Source organism: Acinonyx jubatus, chromosome E4 (assembly GCF_027475565.1).
Source record: "Acinonyx jubatus isolate Ajub_Pintada_27869175 chromosome E4, VMU_Ajub_asm_v1.0, whole genome shotgun sequence".
NCBI lineage: Eukaryota > Metazoa > Chordata > Mammalia > Carnivora > Felidae > Acinonyx > Acinonyx jubatus.
In genome coordinates this window covers 9,144,817-9,171,708 of record NC_069395.1, presented here as the reverse complement: position 1 = coordinate 9,171,708, position 26,892 = coordinate 9,144,817, and the positions used below count along the sequence as shown (strand labels likewise).

At 44.3% G+C, this 26,892-nt stretch overlaps 1 long non-coding RNA gene across 4 annotated transcripts; it reads left to right on the top strand.

Moving 5' to 3' along the window:
• Nucleotides 1-114: 114 nt before the first annotated feature.
• Nucleotides 115-26,259, top strand: LOC106965572 (uncharacterized). 4 transcript variants are annotated; one of them, XR_008293262.1, is made up of 4 exons: nt 115-911; nt 12,068-12,082; nt 13,766-13,902; nt 25,856-26,259. It is a non-coding gene; the product is annotated as an uncharacterized LOC106965572 (long non-coding RNA). The 4 variants fall into 4 exon arrangements; XR_008293263.1 differs by lacking the exon at nt 25,856-26,259 and adding an exon at nt 15,009-16,360; XR_008293265.1 differs by lacking the exon at nt 12,068-12,082 and having other exon boundaries at nt 13,794-13,902.
• Nucleotides 26,260-26,892: the final 633 nt, after the last annotated feature.

Genomic DNA, 26,892 nt, shown 5'->3' with positions numbered 1-26,892 from the left:
CAGGGCGGGGCATCCGGCGCACCTTCTGAGTGTGGGCTCCCAGCCCCAGTTCAGTGCTTAGGCCGCGGAGACTGAATTTTCTGTCTCCTCACGCCTGTCCACGCATTTACCCCACCTACTCCCCAAGCCATTTATTAGTCCCCTTCCGCAAATGGCTCCGTGGCCGCGTTCCCAAACTGTCCCAGCCAATGTACACTCTTCGGATTGGGGTTGCAGAACAGTAGCACGTGAATAATTTGTCCCCAGCAGAGCCACCGTAGCTTGCTTCTAGGCGCGTGCGCGGCCTGTGCGGCGAGTACGCGGCAAGTGGTATCGCCCCCGCGCCGGGGTCCCGAGGTGGGTTGGCGGTGTCCGGCCACAGTTCTGGGACGCGACAGGCGCTCAGTTGCTACACTCGCCGAGTGAGAGGATTTAGGGATGTCGGGGCCTGTACGTTTCCCTCGCTAATAAGTACTGCTGTAGTCAACTTTGCGGAGGGCGGAACGGAGCCCAGTCCGCGTGGCGGCCTCATCCGCCCTCGCCCGCGGCTCCCGCCAGCCGGCTCGCCTGGGCCCGCCTCGTAGGTCCGCCTCTGGGAGCGACTTTGCACCGCCTCGGGGACCCACAGCCCTTCGGGAGTGTGCACGAGCCCCTGTTACGCTCTCGTGCGCAGCCCTGGAGCGGGCTCGAGGCGGTGAGACCCCGACAGGCCTGCAGGCGGGGTCGGCCCTAGGGGGTAGAACTTGCTTCTGAGTGTTGTGAACTCAGCCGGAAGAGCCAACCCCACGAGGCACCAGGGTCTCCAGTTCTCGCGTGTTTTAAGTGCGTCCCTCTCCCCTTTCCTCTAGATGCCCCACATATCACCAATGGCCACCACCTCTGCGTCTCCCCTTTAGGAGAGTGTGCTTGGAGCCGAAGGATTCCAAGCCAAGGTATGGAAAGGCTGGAATCTAGTTTTTTTTTTTTTTTTTCTTTGTTTTTCCTTTTTATTGTGTTGTCCTGTCCTTAGAGCTCGAAGTCTTCTGAGGGCTCCTAAAATCTTCATTGGTGTTTCAGCGATTTCCATTCTCATGCTTTCAACGTCTTAGGTACAAGAAGGCCTTATGTTTTAAAAGTTTCTGGCATGTTGGGTGTAAAGGGCTTGTTTTGGTTGAACTTTGAAAAGAAGAAAGTCGGAAAGCAGTGGTGGGTTAGTAAGGGAAAAATTCCCCCCTTGCTGGTATAGACTGTGTTTTTCCCAATTTCTGTATCGAAACCTAGTCCCTACAGTGAGTGTTTGGAAATAGAACCTTTGGGAGGTGATTAGGCCATGAGGGTGGGGTCCTGGTGAATGGGATTAGTGCCTTCATAGAAGACCCTAGAGAGCTCCCTTGGCCCTTCTGCTGTATGTGAGGACAGAGCAGTCCTCACATAGGAGAGAGTGAAGTCTGTGAACCAGGAAGCAGGCTTTCATGAGACAATCTGTTGGCACCTTAGTCTTGACCTTCTCCGCCTGGAGAACTTAGAAAAATAAGTTTTCTATGTAAGCCATCCAGCCTATGGTATTTTTGTTACAGCAGCTGAAACTCAGTGAGTTACTGTTGATTGTTCTATAAGCAGAGGCAGCCTGAGGTGGTAAAAGGAGTGAAGAACTAGAAGCATTCATTCTGGCCCCTTCCTTTCTCACTTACCTCTGACCACAGACAAGTACTTCACTGCTGAGGACCTTGTTTTAAAAAATCTCATTATAGTGGTGCCTGGGTGGCTCAGTGGGTTAAGCATCCAACTCAGGTCCTGATCTCAGGGTTCATGGGTTCAAGCCCCACATCAGGCTTTCTGCTGTCAGTGCAGAGACCGCTTTGGATCCTCTGCGCGCGCGCTCTCTCTCTCTCTCTCTGCCCTTCCTCTTGTTCTCTCTCTCAAAAAATAAATAAGCATTTTAAAATATTAAAAAAAAAATCTCATGACAGGTGAGGCTTTGGTAGGGGGAGGAGGTAGAGCTGGCTTAACCAGACTTTGTCGAAAACAGAAAACCAGTGGAACCAAAGAGTACAAACAGGAGTGGGGACTGTATCAAAACAGAACAAAAAGGGAGGGGAGAGGAGTGTCAGAAGAATGCATGAATGACTCATTCCTGTGGCCCAGCTCTCTGGAAGTCCCCTGGGTTCCTGACCTTTTTATGAAGCCTGTATCTGCAGGCCGTCACTGACTGTGAGCCCCCACAGCCTTCTAAGAACTATCCTATTCAGCAAGTTAGCCAGCGGCCGTTTCTGTTTTCATGAAGAACCACTTAACTGCACTATGGGCTTCTCACAGGGTCTCCAAAGCTGCGGTCAAACCTTTATGCATTTCAGCAAAGGACATCATCTAAATAATGACCTTAACTAGAAACGTGGCTTCATTTCTTGCACTTGGGGATTGGCTAGAATCCCAGAATAGCCATTTATTTAATGGCTGTGTGATTCTGGGGGAAATTATACAAGTTCTCCGAAATTCGTTTTGCCCTTGTAGATAGATACAAAACTGGTATAGTAACACCTATTTTGCTTGGCTTGTTAGGAAGATAGCACAGAGTCTGGGAGTACTGTAGGCGCTTAATAAATGTTGTTACTACTACTGATTCTTGATGCAGGCACCCCAAACCGTCTTCTTACTAGTCCCTCTGCCTCAATTTGGGCCTTAAGTATCCTCTGATCTGGACAATTACAGTAACCTTTGATGACTGACCAGTGCCTGTAGAATGAAAGTGCAGACTCTCAAACAGGGCATTTCAAGATCCTTAACAGCCTAGACGCAAACTGCTTTCCCAGAATGCTCTCATTTAACATGAATTTAACCTATAAGTGCCTAGTAGAGGCCAGGCACTAATAGAACTTACATCTTAATAGGGGAAACTGTCAATAAAACCAGTATAATTACAGATGATGACTGCAATTTCAATGAGGCATGGGAAGTTGCTCTCCTCTCTTTTGTGCTGCTGCCCCTCCCACCATGAAAACAGAGCATGTTCCAGGAATCCCTTGTTTCTTCCCTCTGAGTCTCAGAATGAGAAGCATGGCTTGCAGACCCAAACCTGCGTTGCAGTCTGGAGCCAAACTGGGCTGAACTCAACCAAAGTTAGCGAAGCCCAGCTCAGTCACAGACGTGTGTGAGCCATAAATATTTATTGTGAATCACTGCGAGCTTGGGTTTGTTATTGTAGTCAAACTGAAATAATACAGAGAGAACCAAGAGCCCTTGCTTGTGGACTCAATGTGTGGGTAAGGAAAGGAGAGAAGTCAAGGCTTCTGTTCTGAGCAATAGAATGGAGAAAGGCATCACTTACCAAGGAATTACCACAGTAGGTAGAGGAGATGGGTGGGGGCAGGAATTTGGGTAGGAGAGTCAGGTTCAGTTTTGGACGTCTGTAGCCTGGGTAGGCTAACGGCTGCTGGACAAATAGCTTTAAAATAGGAATGGCTGAACACAATAGATTTTTCTTTTCTCGTTCACAAAGCAGTTCAATGCGGGTATTCAGAGAGTAATGTTTTATGCATTTATTCATGAATCTAAGCCCTTTCTATCTTGTGATCTGCTAGGCTCTATGCCTTCATCTAGCATCATGGGAAGCCAGGAAATGCTTAGTTGGGTGCATAAGATGAGGATTTAGGGAACAATTAGCCAGTCTCTCTAACTGCATTTTATCCTGAGATGCCTCTTAGATATTTATTCAGATATTTATTTATTAGATACTTATTCAGAAGATAAAGAGTTGCTAGAAGAGTTTAGCTGTCAGGTCTGAGCTTTTGGAAATCAAAGATCTATGCATGGGTTTTATAGTCACATGTAGACAGAATAGAATGAAGTTCAGGACAGATCAGAGGTCCCTACTATTGGGTTTTTCAACATTTAGAGGTTGGTAAAGGAGGAACAGCAAGTAATATATCTAATGGCTTCCTCTTCTGTTCATATTCCTCACGCACCACACTGGCTCTCATTTCACCGTCCTCCAGATTTACCCAAAAATCGTGCCCTGCCCTTAACAGATGATCACTGGTCCCCCCTCTTCCATTTCTGCCATAGTTTATATCCCTAAAAATCCCAAAGAACAATCTAGCCAGACTTGTTCGTGGCTAGAATGAGCGTGCTCAGGAATGTTTGGCTCTTCATTAATGGTAGCTGGTAAGGATTCTCGGGCTACCCTACATTCCTTAAATTCTCTTGTAGTTAGGTGTGGCTATCTCTAGGTGACAGTTCTCCCTCGAGGAATGTTTTAGGTGAGTTCTCTCAAGCTGGTGGTGAGCAGGTGGAGGCCAGAGTAACCTCGGGGGCCAGAGCTGTCAGCCTGGGTCCCTGGATGACCACGCAGAAGAGAGCTTCTCACCGACGGGGAATCGCTTCCCCCAAACGTCATGTGAACATAAAGGTTTACTTTGCTTGAGCCGTTTCATTTGGTGTCGTATTGATGATAGCACTTTAGACTATTCTAAATACATAGAGATTAGAACCAGGAGTGGAGGGCTGCCATAATAAAGGTCCAAAATAATGTATCATCAACTTGGTATCTGGGCACCAGCCAGTGAGGCAGATCCTTGTCATGCTGGGGAAATAGAGTTGGTAAAACACTGCCCGAGAGAGCCAGGAAGGCAGATACAGATTCCTCTTGAGCCTATAATAATGGGAATGGAAGTTGGAAAGAACCAGAATTTTAGGGTGAGTTAGCAGCACGTTGCTGCTTTTAGCAAGGTACAGGTCCAAACCCTTTGGAGCCAGATGCTGTGGAGAATTCAAAATTTTTCTAAATTTAGGAAGTTAAGAGGGCAGATACTATAGAGTGTAGCACAAAACTCCCCAGCAGAGTCTGGGATAGCAACCCATAATCAAGCATATTCTTATTTCTGCAGTGGAATGCATGGTTATTCACACGAGCAAGGATAAATAGAGATTAAAAATAACCCACACCAATTTAGGTCGAGTTTCACCGCCATGGAGTTACAGGAATGAGCTACAGTAAAACTTATTTTTCAGAGCTTTTTGGGTTTCACATTTGTGGATAAGGGGTTGTAGATCTGAATTCTTTTTTTAAATGTTTATTTTTGAGAGGGAGAGAGAGACAGAGTGTGAGCAGGGGAGGAGCAGAGAAAGACGGAGGCAGATCCTGAAGCAGGCTCCAGGCTCTGAGCTGTCAGCACAGAGCCCCATGTGGGGCTTGAACTCACGAGCTGTGAGATCATGACCTGAGCCGAAGTCAGACACTTAACCGACTGAGCCACCCAGGCTCCCCTGTGGACCTGAATTATGAGATGTGTCCAGGCAGGAGCTGACTCATTTTCAAGCAGAAAAGGACCAGATGGGGTAGGAAAAGTCCAGAATTGGAGGCATCTCTGGATTATACCTCAAACTGCAAGAGACAAAACTGTCCTTCCTCAAAGGCCACCGCATTAAAGCTTTTCAGTCCGAAGGAACCCAGCTCTGAGGGAAAGATCAGAATACGGGTATCGCCTTCCTCCTATGTTTGTTTCAGATGGTCTTGAAGTAGCCTCCATAAATTAGAAAAAAAAAAAAAAAAAAGTCTATGAGTAGCTGCAAATCTGTATTTCTCTCTCTCTTTTTTAAGTTTATTAATTTATTTTGAGAGAGAAGTGGAGGGAGGGAGGGAGATTCAGAGAGAAAGGGAGAGCGAGAATCCCAAGCAGGCTCCATACTGTCAGTGCAGAGCCTGACGTGGGGCTCAAACCCACAAACCGTGAGATCATGACCTGAGCCGAAGTCAGACACTTAACTGACTGAGCCTCCCAGGTGCCCCTGTGTTGATCTCTTTATATAAAATTTTGTTAATACAAAGGGGTTTCTCCTATACTCACAGTAGTTAGCTTTAAAAAAAAAACAATATAAAGTCTTCATAAACCTTTTCATATCAGCACTTAGAGCACTAGCTCATTCTCTTTAAAGGTGGCATTTTACTTCAGAGGATGGATGTACCTATACTTTGTTTAGCCAGCTCCTTGTGTAGTTGGTTCCATTTTTTTTTCTCTCTCATTATTATGAAAAAGGCTGCAGTCAACATCTTAGAAGAGTTGAAGAGACACCTGGCGACTTTTGCAAGTATATTCTTAGGGTAAATTCCTAGTGTTGGGATGGTTGGGTTAATAGGTCTGTACATTTTATTTATTTAAAAAAATTAAAAAAATATATTTATTTTGCGAGAGAGCGTGCGAGCAGGGGAGGGGCAGAGAGAGAGAGAGAGAGAGAATCCAAGCAGGCTCTGTGCTGACAGCACAGAGTGACGTGGGGCTCGAACCCACGAACCGAGAGATCAGGACCTGAGCTGAAATCCAGAGTCAGACACTTAACAGACTGAGCCACCCGGGCGCCCCAGGTCGGTACATTTTAAATATTGAAATCAATTGCCAAATTTTCTTGCAGAAAGAATTCATGAATTTGCACTTTGAGTCCACGACAGCAGGCAAGAATGCGCATGCTCAACCAGACGGGTGAGGTGTGGGGCAGTGGTGTGGAGAGTGTCCCAGCCTCTGTGGCTCCGATCAGCAGCCCTGCCTTCCGTTCTCATGGGAGAAGCATTGCATCGCTTTGTCTTGGTTCTCATTTTTCTTACTTTGGTGCAAGCCTGGGAAGGATTACCCATCCACCTTTCTATTTTCTTTAAGCTGCCGGCATATCTTTTGCTTATTCTTCTATTTTGCACTTGTTATTTGAAATTATTTTGTCAGCCCCAGTGAATTTTAGGCCGTATTGATTGATCGAAGAGAAATTTCATAAATTTATAATCTTGTGTGGTTACATTTATCAGACTTCTGCCTTACAGCCCCTTGGCTTTGCTTTCCTTCTGGGAAAAGCCTTTTCCACTCCAAGATCGGATATATAAATTATTCACGCTTTATTCACAAATTATGTGGATATATTTTATTCAACATCTTTGATCCATCTGTAATTAATGTTGGTATAAACAATAAATTATAAGCCCAGCCTCATATTTTTTCTAACAGTTCTTCAATTTCCCCAACACTATTTTATTTATGCCACTGACTGGATTACCTGTAAATCCACTCATCAGAAATGACACCTTTAGTATGAAATAAAATGCATGCATGTTTAGGTCTATTTCTGGATTATTTATTCTGTTCCACTGAGGTCTTTTTCTTCTCTAGTAATAATCAATTTTTTAAATGTTTATTTTTGAGAGAGAGGAGGGGGAGGGACAGAGAGAGAGGGAGACAGAGGATCCGAAGTGACCTCTGGGTTGAGAGCAGAGAGTCCTCTGCTGGGCTTGAACCCACAAAGCATGAGATCATGACCTGAGCTGAAATCAAGAGTTGGACGCTTAACTGACTGAGCCATCCAGGTGCCCCACCAGCAATAAACAATTTTAATCATGGCAGCACTCTCTGGGTTTTTAAAAAAGTCATCTCTGGCGCCCTCAACAAGATCTGTAGAATTGGGGATGGGGAATTGGCTGGCAAGACTGGTGGTGCCCATGCCAAAGAATTAGCCAGTCAGGACAGCTAGGGTTGAGGATTCGACCTTTGTGGTTGGTGTGTTTGGTGAGACCAGGGCCAATGGCTCAGCCAACGTGGCTGGGGCTTCCAGGGCTATGGCCAAAGGAGACTGTGCGAGTGGTCAGGAGATTGGTTACCACTGGGGAGTTGGCCAAAAAAGTAAAGATTGAGAACAGTGGAATCCAGTTTCTCACGATCTGAGAAGGAAATTACAAAACGTGGAAAAGCAGAGGCTGGAGAAACCCCTGTGGTGATGGTTTGGAGTTGGAAATGTTTGTGAACCCATGGTTGTCAGTATGTGTAGATAGACTGACATAAACACACATTTATAGGCAATGTGTATGTGTGTTCACGTATTTTTAGTTCTGTCTCCTGCGAGGGTGTAGAAGCAATAATATCCCAGTAGCAATGAGCATAACCAGTGCCCAGATCTTGGTTTCTATTTTCTTTAATGTTTATTTATTTATTTTGAGAGAGGGGTTATGGGTGGGGAAGTGGCAGAGAGAGAGAGAGAGAGAGAGAGAGAGAGAGAGAGAGAGAGAATGAATGAATCCCAAGCAGGCTCCACGCTGTCAGTGCAGAACCAAATGTGGGGCTCAAACTCACAAACCTTGAGATCATGACCTGAGCTGAAATCAAGAGTGGGATACTTAACTGACTGAGCCACTCAGGTGCCCCCCAGATCTTGGTTTCTAAATACCATTTTCCACTAAAAGGAACCAGGGATCTTTGGGTAAATGGCTGATTCCAGATATGGAAAAAACAAGTACAGTTTGAGCCTCAAAGATATATTTGTGCCAGAAAGTAAAAATTGTTCAAAGAGTAATACGGGGTATGTCATAAGGACGTAAGAATCAGCTTAAGGGAGCTTCCACTGGCTAAGTCTGGGAAAATTCGAGCAACAAACAAATAGCAATAGTAACAAATATAATCCGCTCAATAAAGTAGAAACCCATGAGTCCATACTGAATCAGTCAATCAATAAGAAGGGAAAATGCACAGTATGATACTAATTAATAAGTGCAGAGGGAATGATGGAACTAGAAGCATTTTGCAATCGTTATAGTAATAATTGATTCAGGTCAGATTCATTAATGGATGCTAAATCCAGTGGGTGAATGTTTGATGAGGGACCGAATATTTGCCTAATTTCAAAGTTGTCTCCACACAGACGACGCGTTAAATGTTTATTAATTAATGGCACATACTTCCCAGTTAATTTTACCATAGAGAATTCTGACAGACACTATCTTATAAATGTTGAAATACCACCACTATTGGGATAAATAGACAGTGTGGACTTGCTGATAGGCTGCCGTTAGAAGAACATAGCATCACTTTTGGGGTATTTCTACCAAGAATATAGAGTTTGCATGTAATTAGAAGGCAATATCAGATAAATCCAAACTGTGGGACTATCTTACTCAGCTAGGCTACCATAACAAAATACCATAAGACTGAGTGGCTGAAGCAACAGATACTTATTTCACGGTTCTGGAGGCTGAGATCACAGTGAAGACTTCCTGACTCGTAGACGCCCATCTTGTCACTTTGTCCTCACGTGACAGAGAGACAAGATCGAGACAGAGACAGGCAGGAGAGAGGGATTTCCCCCCTCTTCTTTTTTTTTTTTTTAATTTTTTTTTTCAACGTTTATTTATTTTTGGGACAGAGAGAGACAGAGCATGAACGGGGGAGGGGCAGAGAGAGAGGGAGACACAGAATCGGAAACAGGCTCCAGGCTCTGAGCCATCAGCCCAGAGCCTGACGCGGGGCTCGAACCCACGGACCGCGAGATCGTGACCTGGCTGAAGCCGGACGCTTAACCGACTGCGCCACCCAGGTGCCCCTCCCCCTCTTCTTATAAAGGTACTAATCCCATAATGAGGTCCCCCCCTCGTGACCTCATCTAAACCTAATTACCTCCCAAAAGCCCCATCTCCCAATACCATCACAATGTGGGTTAGGGTTTCGACATACGTATTTAGGGAGCACACAAACATCCGATCTGTTAACAGGGATTTTCTACAAAGTAACTGGCCTGTTCTCATTAAAAATGGTCAAGGCCACAAAAGATAAGGAAACACTGAGGAACTAGAGGCTAAAGACACATGACAACTAAGTGTTAGGTGTGATCTTGAATGAGATCCTAGACCTATAGTAGATACTATTAGGATGATTGACAAAATTTGAGTGGGATCTGTGGATTAGATCAAATCAGGCGAGCTCTGTTTCTAGAGGCACTTTCCTGTTAGCCTGGACCAAAGCCAACAGCCGAGCCTGTGGTAGATGGCTTATGGAGGGCCCACCTGGCTGACCCCTGAGGGTGGGCTGCAGGAGCCCCGAGTGATGCCCAGCTGGCAGCCAGCAAGAAAACAGGGACCTTGGTCCTGCAATGGAAAGGAGCTGAATTCTGCCCCAACCTGGATGAACTTGGAAGAGGACCCCAAGCTCCAGATGGGTCTGCAGCCTGGTCAACACCTTGCTTTAGCCTCGTGGGAAAAGAAATTTCCGTTGTTTAAGCCACCGGGCTGTGATGTTCTGTTATGGCAGCTCAAGCAGATTAATACAGTGGTGTACCCAGTGACGAGTTGACTGGTCAGTCTTCTCTAAATACTTCAAGTGCGATCAAAGTGTGAGAATCTAGTTTTCAGTGAGTGTATAGACAGTGGCCTGGCTTCAGAAGGAAGGAGGGACTGGGTGGAGTAGGGAAAAAAAATTTTTTTTTAACACATCCAAGGAATGAGTCACTCCAAACAGCTCAGTTTTCTGAAAAGCTGAATCCATAAAAGCACTTAATATCCTTTAAAAAAATTATTTTGAATGGGCAGTTATTTTTACAGTCTTTGTTTTCTTTTTACTTTTAAGCTTTCGTAAACAGAGTCAATGCACGTTATTAAAGTCAAATGGGGAGAGGGGAGAGAGGGATGGAGAAAGGATTATCATGAAAGTGCTGATTCACCTATGAGGTTGTCTCCTGCCTCAACTCATCCGGTCCCCAGATACAACTTTAAACCTTTCTATTTTTTTTCCCCTGTGGTGGTATCTCCATATTTCCCAACAAGAACCTTACACCATTTTTTAACTGTATCCACTTTACGCCTTGCCATCCTAGTAGGAGAGGAGTTAGTTCACCTCCATCACCTTTAAAATGTGTTCACCACTTACCCACCTTCCAAAATGGCTCTAACTCCCGTCTCAGTTCCTCCACTGTAATCGGGCGTCTTTAAGCGAAACATTGGAATCTCGACCTCTTGGTGCACAAACGAGACAGTGTTTAATTTCCCATTGTGAACCTTGATGCCTCTACTGCCTTCTGCCCCTCTTTACCCCATTTTCATCCCCCCGCTTTTTTTTTTTTAACGTTTATTTATTTTTGAGACAGAGAGAGAGCATGAACGGGGGAGGGGCAGAGAGAGAGGGAGACACAGAATCGGAAGCAGGCTCCAGGCTCTGAGCCATCATCCCAGAGCCCGACGCGGGGCTCGAACTCATGGACCGCGAGATCGTGACTTGAGCTGAAGTTGGACGCCCAACCGACTGAGCCACCCAGGCGCCCCCATTCCCCGCTTTTGACAGCTATAGATTTATTTGACAAAATCCAGATTAATAACATTCTTACTTTGTTTTGAAACTATGATTTTCCCATAATTTATCTATAGTTCAGTTCTACAAGTCGAAAGTCAATAACTGGTGTTAAAATTATGATGGTGTAAATCCTGTTTATGACAAAAGCAAATATTGTGTTGGGCTTCTTTATAACTTGTTTTGAAACTCTGGCTTTCTCATAATTTTTTTTTTACAACTTAAAGATTTTTATTACGTTTATTCATTTTTGAGAGAGTGTGAGCAGGGAAGGGACAGAGAGAGGGAGACAGAGAATCTGAAGCAGGCTCCAGGCTCCGAGCTGTCAGCACAGAGCCCGATGTGGGGCTCGAACTCACAAACCGTGAGATCATGACCTGAGCTGAAGTTGGACGCTCAACCGACAGAGCCACCCAGGCGCCCCTCCCATAATTTATCTGTTGTTCAGTTCTACAAGTTGAAAGTCAATAACTGGTGTTAATATTATGATGGTGTAAATTCTGTTTATGACAGAAGCAAATACTGTGTTGGGCTTCCTCTCTTTATTTCACGTCATGACCTCTCTACCTCTTAACGATAATGGTGTTAAACTGGAATATAATGAACGTGTGTTAGCGTTCCTTCGTAAGTCAGCATCATAATTGTGAACCCAGGGGTGCCTGGGTGGCTCAGTCGGCTGAGTGTCTGACTTCGGCTCAGGTCATGATCTCACGGTTTGTGAGTTCGAACCCCATGTCGGGCTCTATGCTGACAGCTTAGAGCTTGGAGCCTGCTTTGGATTCCGTGTCTCCCTCTCTCTGTGCCCCTCCCCTGCTCACACTCTATCTCTGTCTCAAAAATGAATACACATTAAAAAAATTAAGAAATAATTGTGAACCCCAAATACTTTGCTTGCCATAATCTAGTGATGTCTTTCTTCCAGTATAAATAATAACTACTATTTATTGAGTACCTACTATCAGGCATTCTGATGTGCAATATTCTTGTTTTATCTTAATAACAATCCTGTATTACTCCTATTTTTACAGATGAGAAAACACGAGGTAAGTAGCTGGGAGGACTGAATTTGAATGACAGACTGATACCAGGTTGGGTTGACCAACTCATCCCTGTTTGCCTGGGACTTTCCAGTGTTAGCATTCAAAATCCTGTGCCCTGGGGATCGCCTCGGGCTCAGGGCACCTGGGATCATTGGTCATCCTACAAATCCAGACACTCTTTCTCTTTCTTCTTTTGAAATTATTCACCACCACCACCACCACAACAATATTAGTAATCAGTCATTTCCATGGCTTGGGGTTCACGGCTCTTCTGCTAATGGCTTGTCTGAACTGGGAGTTGTTACCAAAGCCTGGATTGATGTCAAGACTGGAAGCATCTGCAGGGCTGCATGCCACTTATTTTTCAACATATTGAAAGGTATTCTTCTCTGTCAGGCTCTATTAGGATGGTAATTTTTCTGTTTGGAGCATGCTTTAGGGGCTCCCTTTGCTGCTTCCCCCTCACGTTCATACCTCTACTATAGGAGCACCTCAGAATTCACCCCTCGAACTGCTTTTCTGTCTGCACGCTTGTATGGTGTCTCATCTACTCCCATGACTTTAAATCTCGTCCATTTGAGCCTATGAATCCTAAATATACATTGTCAGTTGGGTTCTCCCCTGAACTCCTGACACAGATGACCTATTGGACATCTCTTCTTAAAGATGGAATAGTCACCTTAAAGTTAAAACATCTCTAAGTGACGGGCGCCTGGGTGGCTCAGTCAGAATCAAGTGTCTGACTCTTGATTTCAGGTCATGATCTCACGGTCTGTGAGTTCGAGTCCTGCATTGGGCTCTGCACTGGCAGTGGGGAGCCTGCTTGGGATCTTCTCTCTTCCTCTTTTCCTGCCCCTCCCCTCCTCATGCTCTCTCTCTCTCTCTCTCTCTCTCTCTCTCTCTCCTTCTCTCTCAAAAAATAAAGAAACTTAAAAAAAAATCTCTAAGTGGATTCCTCACATTCCCTGGAAAATTTGCTTCTCTCACAGTCTTGTGCATTCCCAAATCCTTCCAGTTGTTCAGGCCAACTTTAGAGCATCATTGACTCTTCTTTTCAACTCTCACACTGTGTAAAATCTAGCAAATGCTCCAAAATGCACCCAGAATCTGACTACTTCTCACTACCTTTGCACTAAGAGCACTCTGGTCCAAGCCATGTCCAATGTCATTTAGGGCAATAACAGCCTCTGAACTGGTCACCTTAATCCCACTCCTGCCCATCTGTCTTACGTAGTCTCAGTAAAAGTCCAGAGTAATCATTTTCTTATTTTTATTTTTTATATTATTTTATTTTTTAAAGTTTTATTTATTTATTAATTTTTTTTAATGTTTACTTTTGAGAGCGAGAGAGAGACAGAGACAGAGCATGAGCAGGGGAGGGGCAGAGAGAGAGAGGGAGACACAATCTAAAGCAGGCTCCAGGCTCTGTGTTGTCAGCACAGAGCCCAACGCAGGGCTTGAACTCCTGAACTGTGAGATAGATCTTGACCTGAGCTGAAGTCGGATGCTTAACCAACTAAACCACCCAGGTGCCCCCAAAGTTTTTATTTAAGTCATCTCTATACCCCACTTGGGGCTCGAACTCACAACCCTGAGATCAAGAGTCGCATGCTCCAACCAGGCTCCAGCCGGGCACCCCCAGAGTAATCCTTTTAAAACACGTGTTTTGTCACCCCCTGCCCAAAGCCCACAGATCGCTCTCTGTCTCACCCAGAGGGTGAGCCCAGCACTCAGGATGGTCTCGTGTTATGTGGTGCATCAGCCTGTCGCTGTCCTGACTCCCATCTCCAGTCACCTGGCGTCCTTACTCCTTGAAACTCCAGGTATGGTGTTTGCCATTCTCTTTGCATGGATAGGTACTCCCCAGATTATCTGGAAGCAGGCCTAGCTACATACACTGCAGTGCCCAGTACAAAATGCAAACGTGGGGCTTCTTATTCGAACTTCATTAAGATTTTCACGACTGTGACAGCAGAGCCCAAGCCCAGGCACAGGGCCCTTCTGGGCAGAGTCTGGAAGTTTCCCTCCTTCAGCAGCTTCAGGACTTTGTTCAAAAACCATCATCATCATCATCATCTTTTTTTTTTAAGCTATTTTTTTAATGTTTATTTATTTATTTTGAGAGAGAGCAAGCCCGAGCAGGGGAGGGGCAGAGAGAGAGGGAGAGAGAGAATCCTAAGCAGGCTCCACACTGTCAGCACAAAGCCCGATGTGGGGTTTGATCCCATGCACCGTGAAATCATGACCTGAGTTGAAGTCAAGAGTCAGACGCTTGACCAACTGAGCCACCCAGATGCTCCCAAAACTCATCTTCTTATTGAAGCCTCTCGCCCTGATCACCCTGTTTAAAACCTTAGTACCTACCTCTGCACCTAAAACTCCTTATATACCCTCCATGATGTCCTCTTCCTCTTGGGTGTTTCTTACCCTCTAACACACTATAGTTTACTCACTTCTTTTGCATTTTTTCTGACCTCTCCCTGGATTAGAATAGATGAGACCCGGGGTTTTGTCTTGGTCAAAGCTGTTTCCCCTGCACCTAGAACAGCGCCTGAAAGAAAGAAAGAATGGGGGCGCCTGGGTGACTCAGTCAGTTAAGCCTCTGACTCTTGATTTCAGCTCAGGTCATGATCTCAACAGATTGTGAGATTGAGCCCTGCATCAGGGTCTGGGCTCACATTGCAGACCCTGCGTGGGATTCTCCCTCTCTCTCTGCCCCTCCCCCCACTCACGTACTCTCCCTCTCAAAATAAGTAAATTAAGAAAAAAAAAAAAAGAATGAACGAATGAATACATTGATTTTGCAGTCCTCTGGTAGAAAAAGCCAAGCTTTGAAATCCGTCCTTTAGAGGGAAAATTCTGTGGACTTGCAATATTTGTATAAAAATAACACAAGTTGCTTCCATTTACTTCCTTTTTTTTACCCCAGGACATGCTGGGACCACAGAACAGCTGGGCCATCTTGCCTTCTAGAATTCAGGCTCTCCACACAAGCTTTGTCCTAAGCACTTCTGCCTCTCCTTTTAAGGTTCTAAAGTTGCCATTGTTTTGAATCCTTCGCTCTTTTTCCCTTTGAAAAGTAGTGTTACTGATAATACTATGGTTTGGAATTCACAAGTTATGAAAGTGAAAAGCCTTCTGTCCTTGTTTGTCCAGTCACCTTGTCCGATCCCTTCCTTGGAAAAAACCAATTATCTTTCAAGCCCCCTGTGAATCCTCCCAGAGATATTCTATGCAGACACTGTACTGATAAATGCTAGTGTGATGTGTAGGTATGCTGCCTTCATTTTTCATGAAATGGTTCGAGAATAGCGTATGAGAACGGGGCCATTTCTGTCTGTCTCCATTTTGATTGAGGCTCCAAGACTCTGGTTTTAAATACTCCTTGTTTCTCAGCAAGATGGCAGGGGGCCTTTGCAGTCCTTGGAAAAGAGTCCTAAAAACTGGTTTTGCAAACTTGGAACCTTCACCATTTAGGCTATAAGAGAATCTGGAAAGGTCAAGGTGGAGTCAAGATTGATTAAGAGCTTTAGCCTTGGACTTTGAGTCCGAGGTGAGTCACGCCTATTCCCACAGGGAAGCACGCTTTTCCCTGAAGGTGGTTCTTCAATGGAGGGGAGTGGCTTCCACACACAGGGGGCGATGGCCATGTCTGGAGACATTTGGAGTTGTCCTGACTGGAGAGAGGCTACAGGTATCCATTGGAGAGAGGCCAGAGATGATGCTAAATATCCTGCAGGGCACAGGACAGTCCCCACAAGGAACACCAAGTACACAGCCTCAGATGTCACTGGTGTCGAGGTTGAGGAACACTGGCCCAAGGAGAGGGGCTGCTTTGGGACCACTTGAGGAGCGGGGAGATGTCTCTTGCAGTTGGTGAACACAGGGAACCACTGTTTGGCCCACATGCGGAGGTGCTGAGGCTGCCTTGCTGTGTTCCTGGTGCAGAGGTGAAGTGAGGCTGCTGAGTGGAGAGGGCAGCCTGTGCTCCCGGCACGTTTGATAAGAGGGAGCGTCAGGGGTTCTTGTGGAATGAGATAAGGACTGTGATGGCAGAGCAGAACTGCTACGTGGAGGGAAGAGTGAGCTCAGCCGGGGCTATGGAGGGAGGAAGCCGTCATAAGTACTAACCTGTGCCAAGGGAGCCACGGGGGAGATACATCCAGTTGGGATGGGGAGAGGGGAGATGTGGTGTGTGGTTGTCTTTGAAACACCTCCCAAAGTGCTTCAGGAGAGCATGCGTTTGGCTCAAACCCCTGGAAAGCCCAGCAAGTGTCACATAAAAGTTTGGCTGTCACTGCGATGGCACACAGAAAGTAAAATGCAGAGCTCACAAGAAAGACCCTATTTGATTTGGCCCCTGCTGACCTCCCTAATTTCATTTTCTCTTATTATTTTGAACCACGGTGGACTTCAGGCCTTTCCTCAAACGCACTGGGCCTGCTCTGACCTCAGGGCCTTTAGGCTTGCTTTCCTTACCACGTAGCATGCTCCTCACCACCCCCCCCCCCCATTTTTGCATCATTGTTTCCTCTCTTTGAGTCTCTGTGCACAAGTCCCCATCTCAGAGAGGCCTTTCTTGAACAGTCTACCTGAAACAGGCAAATCTCTGGTTAATGTCTCCTGTGTTTGCTTAATTCTTAATCCCTAACCTTTTATGATAACGTATCCACTTACTGTGTCTCTTCTCCATTATGATGTAATAGCCCAATAGGAAGACACTTGATCTGTATGTTCCCAGGGTCTAGGGCTATCTCAGCATTTGGTAGGTGTCCAATAGATATTTAGCTAGTAAGTGAATGAATGAATATTTGAGCAATGCTGTTGTGGTTTGCTGAGCTATTCGATTTGGCTTCTGATCTGTGAGTGAGTGGAGTCTCAGCCCTGCCCGGAGACAGGCTCTGGGCCTGCCCCCTCTCTGACTTGTTCTCTGCTGTCAAATTCCCTGGCCCTGGAGCAAAAGACAGCCATGCAGGGGAATAGAAAGACCAGGCCGCCCATTTCACACAGCTTTTCAGATAAAAAGCTAGTTAGGACCTTAGCTGTAGTCACCCCTCCCTGTTTAAAGACCCAAGTGAAAAGTTGTGAATGAAAAGGGAGTAATGACCACCTGTGTCCTTTTATTTATTTATTTTTTAAGTCAAGTATGTCTGTTTTGTTTATATTTTAATTCGATACAGGCATATTTTAAAATAAAAAATATTGTTGCTGTTTTGGGAAACCTAAACGAGAAGCACAATGGAGTAAGATTGTCCCCAATTCTGTTACCAGGCATTATTATTTTAACATTTGATGTACACTATTGCCATCTTTTTTATCCTATGAATATAGAAGAAAAAATATTTTTAAATGATATATTAAACAATTTATCAAAATGGCGTATACTCCCAAGTAATGTCATGTCATATTTTATGGATGTATATTGTAATGTATGATGGCGACCCCTGTTAATTGTCTTCTAATTCCCTCCCCAGTCCCAACAAACAAAACCTGCACACATGAATCCTAACTGTTATCTGTGGGTCTATCCACTTATCTATCACTGCATCTACGTATCTATGAGTTAATATATCTGTTATTTGTTACCTTTGTATGTTTTATGTTTTTATCATTCTATGTTATCCTTATATCGATGTACTCGTCTTTCTGTCTATCTATCATCTATCTATGTATGGGTCTTTCTCTATGCATTTATCTCCCTAGGTATCCATGTAGGTATCTGGGTATCAAAGTATCTATCTATCTTTCTATTTATGTGTCTATCATATATCAGTGCTTTCATGAATCAACCAGTTATCTATAATTTATCAATCTGTTATCTATCTTTGTATCTATCACTATATATGATATATGATAGTGATATATGATATATAGTGATATATGATATCACTATATATCATACCTGTTTGTTTATACATAAACGTGTGTGTGTGTGTGTGTGTATGTGTGTATATATATATATATATATATATATATGCACATATCCGTTATCTGTTGCTTATCTCTGTGCCATTCTTTCAGTTTTATTTACAGGACTTTCTTTCTGCCATGCATGCTTTGGCACCTTGCTTCTTTCACTTAGTGCATCTTAGAGATCTTCTGCGCGAGCACTTCAAGAGCTATCTTCATCTCTTCTTTGATGATGCCATTGTATTCATCATAAGGATGTTCCAATAATACATTTAGAATTTCTTTTATCCTTATTTTATTGTGCTATATGGTGTACACACACACACACACACACACGACTTAGATCCTGCTCAGGTCAAAAAATAGAACATTGCTACCACCCAAAGGCCCCCAGTAGACTTCTACTCAATTACAGCCTTATCCTTACCTAGTAGAAGTCACTCTATCTTGATTATTGTGATAATAATTTTCTTGCATTTAAAAAAAAATTACTGTTACGGATGCATTTCCATAGAAGGTGGTTTACTTTTCTGTTTATGAGCTTTAGTTGGATGGAACCGTACTTCATGAGTTTTGTTGTTTCTTGCTTCTTTTGCTCAATGTTATATTTATGAGATTGATGCATGTTGTGGCAGGTAGCTGAATGTATTCGTTTTCATTATTCTATAGTAGAATTCCATTGTGTAACTTAATCCCACTTAAAAAAAAACCAATCTAATGATGGTGGACATTTGGATTGTTTCCGCTTTTGGGCCTATTGTGGAAAATGCTTTTATGAACATGTTTATTGAAGTATTTTGATGCTCGTGTACCAGTTTTTAAAGATATATCTCTAGGACTTGAATTTCTGGGTAAGGGGTGCATCAACTTCACTAGGTAGTACCAGACTGTTTCTAAACATTAGCACCCATTCTCCCCACACCCCCAAGAAGAGGACACTTCCCATTTGCTCAACAACCTTGCCAACATTTGGCATCGTCAGACATTTAATTATTCTTACAAGTTTCTTGCTGATGGACAGTCTAGTCTCTCTCTCTCCTTTTCTCCCCCTTAAAATTTTTCTTTTCTTCTTCTCCTCCTCCTCCTTCTTCTTCTTCCTCCTCCTCCTCTTCCTCCTCCTCCTCCTGCTCTTCCTCTCCTTCTCCTTTTTTTTTTTTTTTTTTTTTTTGCTATTACAAACAGTATAAGGAACCCAATCTCATAGACTCTCCTGGCAAGCTTTTGTAAATATGCCTAGAGTATATCTCTTTCTTGGTGGAAATGCTAAGTCAAGGTGCTGTAAATATTGATAGCTATGGTCAAATATTCCTCCCCATGTTTATATCCCTCACCTTATGTTCCCACAATAGGACACGAGAGCCTAGTTCCCCCACATCTTCAACAACATTGGCTGTCCTTAAACATTAAGTGTCTGCCAATTTTACAGCTCTTTCGTTTTGTGTTGATTTGCACCTGTCTAGTTATTAGTAAGTTTTAATATCTATTCATTTGGATTTCATGGCTGAAACTCCTTTTCTTTAAAAGCTGCCGGTTCTTATCTTTTGCCCATTTTCATACCGTTTTGTCATTTTTGTCTTACCAGCTCATACATACTTTTTATCAGTTGAGGACATAAGCCCTTTGCTGCCAGATATTGTTGTAGCTGTCTTTTCTCGTTTAACACTGGTCTTTGGACTTTGTTTGGGCTGCTTTTAGTCCATAAAAAACATTGTGTATTTAAATTTAACCAATTGTTTACCTTATGGCCTCTCTGTTTTTATATCCTTCTTAGGAAGACCTTTCCGAACATGCACTCGTGCTTTCTTTTTGAAATTTTGTGGTTTATTTTATGTTCAGCTCCTTGACACATGCTACATCTTTGATAATTTGGATTTAAATCTTTGAGGCACCAGAAAGGGAAGGATGCGGCAGGAATCCAGCTTTTCCTTGCTAACAATTTGTCAGTGGATCCGTGTTTTTCCCCCTCCTTGTTTAAAATGTCACCTTTACCAGAAACTAAAATGCCATATGTATTTGGGTCTATTTTTGGATTCTCTATTTTGTTTCACGGATGTCTGTTTTTTTTCCCCCCAGCATTAAAACAGTTTTACATTTTGTTCACTGCCTGAGTTTTACTAAGCAGAAGCATTCTTTTTCCTCAACCAAAGAGTCAAAGCTAAACTCAGGCACAAAGCATACAGGCAGTGGAGTGCATCCGAGCAGGGCTGTGTGGAAGGAAGGTGAATGTGTGGCCACTGGCAAAGGGTAGTGGGTTGTAGGTGCCAGGCGTACAAAGGTGTAATGTTCTTGTAGATTCTTGATTGGGAAGGAATGCTCTGTGCACACATAAAACTGCACGTTAGGCAAATAATACATAATCGGCCCAGTATCTTGGGGCAAAGTCTGATTTCATTTGAAAGAAGTCGTGTACCTAGTGACTCGCTGATTAATTATTCTTAATTTAAGTGGTTAACAGTGCAACCAAGCTGCAGGCATCTGGTTTCCCGTGGCTGCGGGAAGGAGGTGAGCAGCGACCTGCTTCGCAGAAATGGGAACTGATGTCGTGAATCTGGCTGCCTTCCACCTAGGAGAAGTGGCTCTGTTTTCTGGAAAGAACAAGACCTTTAAATAACCCAATATGCTTTAATTTTACTATTTTGGATGGTTAGCTCTCTCACAGGCACGGCAGCCATCCTTCTCTTATGTGTAAAATGTTCATGACCGTAGTTCAGGCACAGTTGTTAAATAAATGAGGTAGTACAGGCAAGCCACAGTCCCAGGGCCACCTGATCCTTCTGGCCTGTCTTGGAGCAGCCACTCTTGGACTCTTTTTATATTTGATTTTTCTCATGGTTGCCCTTACCTCTGTGTATTATATGTGTGCTGCTCCTTGATACATCAATTTTAATTATTATTTTTTATATTTTTTAAGAGAGGGAAAGGGGCAGAGGGCAAGGAAGAGAATCTTTTTTTTTTTCTTCCAATGTTTATTTATTTATTTAGAGACAGAGAGTGTGAGCAGGGGAGAGGCAGAGAGAGAGGGAGAGAGAGAATCCCAAGCAGACTATGCACTAGTGGAACCCCAATGCGGGCTCTATCCCATGAACCATGAGACCATGACCTGAGCTGAAATCAAGAGCTGAAGGTTTAACTGACTGAGCCACCCAGGTGCCCCGAGAGAATCTTAAGCAGGCTCCATGCTCAGTGCTGAGGTCAGTGTGGGGGCTCGATCTCACAAACCGTGAGGTCATGACCTGAGCTGAAATCAAGAGTCAGATGCTTAACCGACTGAGCCACCCAGGTGCCCCTGGACATTGCTTCTTGACTGTATGGTATGACAGTTGACCTTCATCACCCTGAACCCAGGCCCTCTCCACACTGTACAGTTAAATAACCTTCCTCCTTCTTCCATGAAGAAGCCTGTGTGCTGTGTGCTCCAACCCTCTTTGCTGGGATGCCTTGTGCCCTTTGTTACATGCCCCTCTTCGGAATCCCGGCTTTCCATGACATTCTTTCCCAGGGCTTAGCCTTGATGGTCCTAGGACATTCATGGAAGTTCAGCCATGGTCCATCTGCAAGTCCTCTGTGCCTCTCCCCTACCCTGCTGAGTGCTCCATGGCGCTGGGGCCTGACCTGCTCCGACTTCTCTCTCTCCCTCATTGCTGGTGCCCTTACTTCATCAGTGACCCTCTTTTCACAGCAGCCACTTACTCAGGCTCTGGGCCAGAGATATTCTCCTAACCTTTGTCCCCAAGGCTCTGTGGTTGGCCTTAATAAGATCCATTTTGAACATGCCTAGACCCTTCCAGTGCCCACAGCCTGGGAAGTGATCTCATCCCAGGAGGTGTCTGCTCTGCTCACTTAGCATCATGCCCAGGTGTGTGAGGTGTGAGCTGCTGGAGCAGCACCCCAGGTGACCCTGGTGACACTGGACCATCCATCAGTCTTGTGGGAACACCTGTGAGAGGGAGGGAGGTGGATCGCTGTGAGAAAACGGACTGATGGGCGGATTATTGACCGATTATACTAAGCTGCAGCTTAGTGGTGCGGGGTCCTAAGTTAGAAGTAGGAGGGGCACCAGGCAGGGTTTTCAAGGGGAGCTCCCAGGGCACACCTCCTTTCTAGGGGCCAGCATGCGGGCTCTGAAGGCCATGGTGAGCCACTCCCAGAGATATGGACGGATCAGAAGAAGGTGATGCTGTCACGGGGCCAAGGGGAGCCCATGCGGTCCCCCAAGAGACTTACCATTCAGGAGGGAAGAGAGACTCATAAATAGGTAATGACAACACAGGTAGTAAATGTTCTGGAACGATGCCTTGAGAGTGTAGGCATGGAACTCAAGGCACCCTGCCAGCTCTCTCTCTCCACTTTCTCATCCCTCAGGTGTTGAAAGCCCACGGGTTGCAAAACCAGTTTTCAGGAACCTCTTTTCTGGGCCAGCATCAAGATGTGGGAGTGGTTGGTGCGCGGTGAAAAGACTAGTGACATCTATTGCCTCCCGGAGGACCTGGTGGCTGGAAGGCAGGGGTGCAAGGAGAGGCTTTCTACCTGTGAAGGTTTTGAACTGGAAGTTTCTATTGCTTACCCCTAAGTGTAAATTTACTTAAAAATACAGCCACAAATTACCAAAAACCCCTTTGAAAGTGCCAGGTAGGGGACCTCAAAAGGGGAGGCAGGGTTGCAAAAAGGAGGAGCTGAGTGAATCGATTCAGGGTCTGGACACGTTGCAAGATTATCAGGGAGACCAGTACCTGCAGGCACATGCACGTCCCAGGGCGAAAACCAAACCAGATTGCAGAAACTTGTGCTGTTTTCACATAGATGTGGCAAGTCCCTGGGATTGGCCTTTAAAACCGGAAGCTCTTCTCACCCAGCGACGGGTCCTAAAGTTGGTGTCATACTAAATTTTCCACACCAATGTAGACAGGATGGGAAGGGTCTGATTGCAGCATTGCAGGTCCACACCGCTCTGAAGGCCGTCGGGGCTCGGGTATCTGCTGATCTCAACGTAGCAATCGCATACTTGATCGAGACTAATGAAACCCAATCTGTGAAAACAGCTGGGGTTATACATCCAATCTTTTTGGACCACTTTCTCATGAGAAGAAATAGATTTTACATTGCAACTCAATATACATGTTCATACACAGATAGATATGAAATAAATTTTCATAAAATCATACTTCATTTAATTATGTCGGATGGACTAAATTTTCTGTTCTATTCTTTCCTATTTGATATTTTTATGTTTTGTTTTGTTTTTTTTTACTTTTTTATTTTAGAAAGAGAGAGAGCATGAGTGGGAGAGAGGGGCAGGTAGAGAGAGAGAGAATCTTAAGCAGGCTCTACATTCAGCATGATCCTGACACAGAGCTCGATCCCATGACCTTGGGATCATGACTGAGTCAAAATCAAGAGTCAGATGCTCAAGTAACTGAGCCACCCAGGTGCCCCTCCTGTTTGATATTTTTAAAAGCTGGTCACAGCCCCCTAAACTGACTTCATGGTCCATTCGAAAAGTTTGGAAAATCCTGAGCTGGGACAGGTACATGTATACTGATTCATGATATAAGAGATATATTTTCTGTTAGGTCACTGTCAATAAAAGTTTGAAAAACATCACTAAGTCATGTCCCTAATATTTAAATTTGATCTTGTCAAGATCTCTTCCATTTTGTTTGTTTGTTTGTTTGCATTCAAGGGACTCAGTCTTAGGGCACCTGGGTGGCTCAGTAGGTTGAGCATCTGACTTTGGCTCAGGTCATGATCTCATGGTTTGTGGGTTCGAGCCCCGTGTCAGGCTCTGTGCTGACAGCTCGGAGCCTGGAGCCTGCTTCGGATTCTGTGTCTCCCTCTCTCTCTGCCCCTCTTCTTCTCACGCTCTGTCTCTCTCTGTCCCTCCTCTTCTCACGCTCTGTCTCTCTCTCTCCAAAATAAATAAACATTAAAAAAATTTTTTTAATAAAAAATAAATAAAGGGACTCAGTCTTAGAAATATTACAAAAAATGCAGACTCTTCCAGTGCTTTATAAAAATTTGTTTCATCCTGAGTTTTATGGATACTACAACTTTGCTTTTTTAGAAAAAGTTTTATGACCCATGTGTGCATCCCTGAACACTAGAGTTTAGTTGTTTCAGTTTAAAATAATGATGTCTTTTAAATCTCTTTTAATCTATAACTTTTCCCCCACCTTTTTCTCCCACCTTGCATTTTATTTATTGAATAAATTGGATTGCTTGACTGATAGAGATTCTTATAGTCTAGATTTTGCTCCTTCCATCCCATGGTACACTTTAGCATGCTCTCTTGTCATCTGTCTTTCCTGTAAATTGGTAGTTAGATTCAGAGTTTTGATCGGGTTCAGGTTTTATTATTATTATCTTTTTGGTTAGAGCACTTTGTAGATGCTATACTGTTCTTCCATCAGCCAGCACATAAAATGTTTACTGTTTGTGCGCATGTGTGAAGTGCGTGCATGTGTGTGCACGGGTGTACATGTGTACGTGTGTAGGGGTGTGTGTGTGTGTGTGTGTGTGTGTGTGTGTGTGTGAGGTTAACTACCACTGATGCTCAGTGTACGTCAGGAGTCACAAAAGGTTATTCTAATCTAATCACTTCTTCACTTATTAGTACAAATACATCTATTAAAAGAACTTCCTTCTACTATTTGGTTACCTAATAATTCAGTTCACACAGGAAAGGCAGAACAAACATCCGTTTCTTTCCCTTTATTAACCATTTCTCAATAATATGTTGCTCCCTTATCATCCATCAAAGATGATCAAATAAGGGAATTTTTATTTATTTATTTTTAAAGTTTATCCATTTATTTTGAGAGAGAGAGTGAGCAGAGGAGGGGTAGAGAGAGAGGAGAGAGAGAGAATCCTGAACAGGCTCTGTGCTGTCACCGCAGAGCCGGGCACAGGGCTCGATCTCACAAACCGTGAGATCATGACCTGAGCTGAAATCAAGAGTCAGATGTTTAACCTATGGAGCCCAGGCGCTCCATCACATAGGGTTTTTTAAAAAGTAATTTAAACCCATGGATCTAAACACATCTGATGCATTTCAGTTGATTGCAATTATTTTTTTCTTGATGCACCAATTATTCCTTCTTTACCAATGAGTGGCTCCTGAATCCTGTTTATACCACTCTAATGGGCATTCATAGCTTCATTCTTTTCTTCTTTTTTTAACTTTTTAAAAGTTTTTTATTTTTTGGAGAGACAGAGAGAGCGCGAGCAGGGGAGGGGCAGAGAGAGAGGGAGACACAGAATCCGAAGCAGGCTCCAGGTTCTGAGCTGTCAGCACAGAGCCTGATGCGGGGCTCAAACCCACGAACATGACATTTTGACCTGAGCGGAAGTGGGATGCTCAACAGACTGAGCCACCCAGGTGCCCCTATAACTTCCTCATTTTCTTTTTTCTTTTTTAAACTTTTTAAATGTTTATTTTTGAGAGAGAGAAAGAAAGAGACCCAGAATCCAAAGCAGGCTCAAGGCTCTGAGCCATCAGCACAGAGCCTGATGCGGGGCCTGAACTCAGGAACCGAGGGATCGTGGCTAGAGCCGAAGTTGGACACCCAACCGACTGAGCCCCCCAGGCACCCTGTAACTTCCTCATTTTCTATGAGGTGTTCCAGACTCCTCTTTATCTTTCCTGCCTCAGACCTGGAATCAGCCATTTTTTCCAGAAGCCATGTTTTTTTTTTGTTGTTGTTTTAGTGGTAAATATATTTCAGGACCACAATATTGGCACTAGGAATGTTCACTGATACTGAGTTGACCATTTTTATTGTGGACTTTTCAGTGGACAGAGCAAGGGAATATTTTAGATAAAATAGCTCACAAGTTAATACTGACACTTCTCTATTTCTTTTTTTTAAGGTTTATTTATTTTGAGACAGAGCGCACCAGCAGGGGAGAGGCAGAGAGAGAGGGAGAGACAGAATCCCAAGCAGGCTCTGCACTATCACCGCAGAGCCCAACGCAGGGCTCGAACTTACAAACCAAACTGCGAGATCATGACCTGAGCTGAAATCCAGAGTCAGAAGCTTAACCGACTGAGCTACTCAGGTGCCCTGATACTTCTCTATTTCAAACTCAGCATCACAGCGTTTTAACTTTGTCTTTTATATTTGTGTCACCTTTCTTTGTGACCAAGAACCTCGGTTCTCAAGAATGGGGGTGGGGGTGGGGGATAATAGGATCATGTGACATACCCTCATTTGTCTTTCATATGCTTCATACACAACAGTCTCGCTGTCAGTAAAGTTCTATCAAATATTTCAGCCTGGTCTCAAAGATGCTGTATGGGATTAAGGGAGGGGTCTTTATTGATGCTACTGACACACTAGAAAGAGACATTCCTGCCTCCCTGAGGCCAGTATGTTGGCCGTGTCCTGGGATTCAGGGAAATGGTTTGGAACCATAGAAAGTGGCCGGTGGCAAGGCTGGGACAGCCCATGAAGGAATGTATGGTTGGCCTGGAATTGGGTGACACAGGAAATGAGACAAAACTTCTTCCCAATTCTACTCTACAGAAACTTTATATTATATAGGTGAGGGCCTATATAGCCCTGAGCCAGGAGACATTTTATTACAGTTACCGCCAAGTATTTGACCAAGGCTCTCAGTGTCTGCTGAACAACCACAGACACGGTATCTCGCTGAGCCCTGATACCCGAATGGGATTGAGGTTCGCTGCGTCTCTGCCGCTTGATCCGCACAAAGCACTTTTGACTTCTATTCTCTCATTCCGGGGTCACGTTCCATCACGGGAATAACACGAGGTTATGATGAAATCAATTTAGCATATTTATTTCTCTGGACGTAAAATCTGCTTTCATATTTCCATGTCTCTGCTTGTCTGGTTTCCTTGAAGAAAATCTCTTTTCCTGTCCTATTTCCACGTCTGAGCTCCT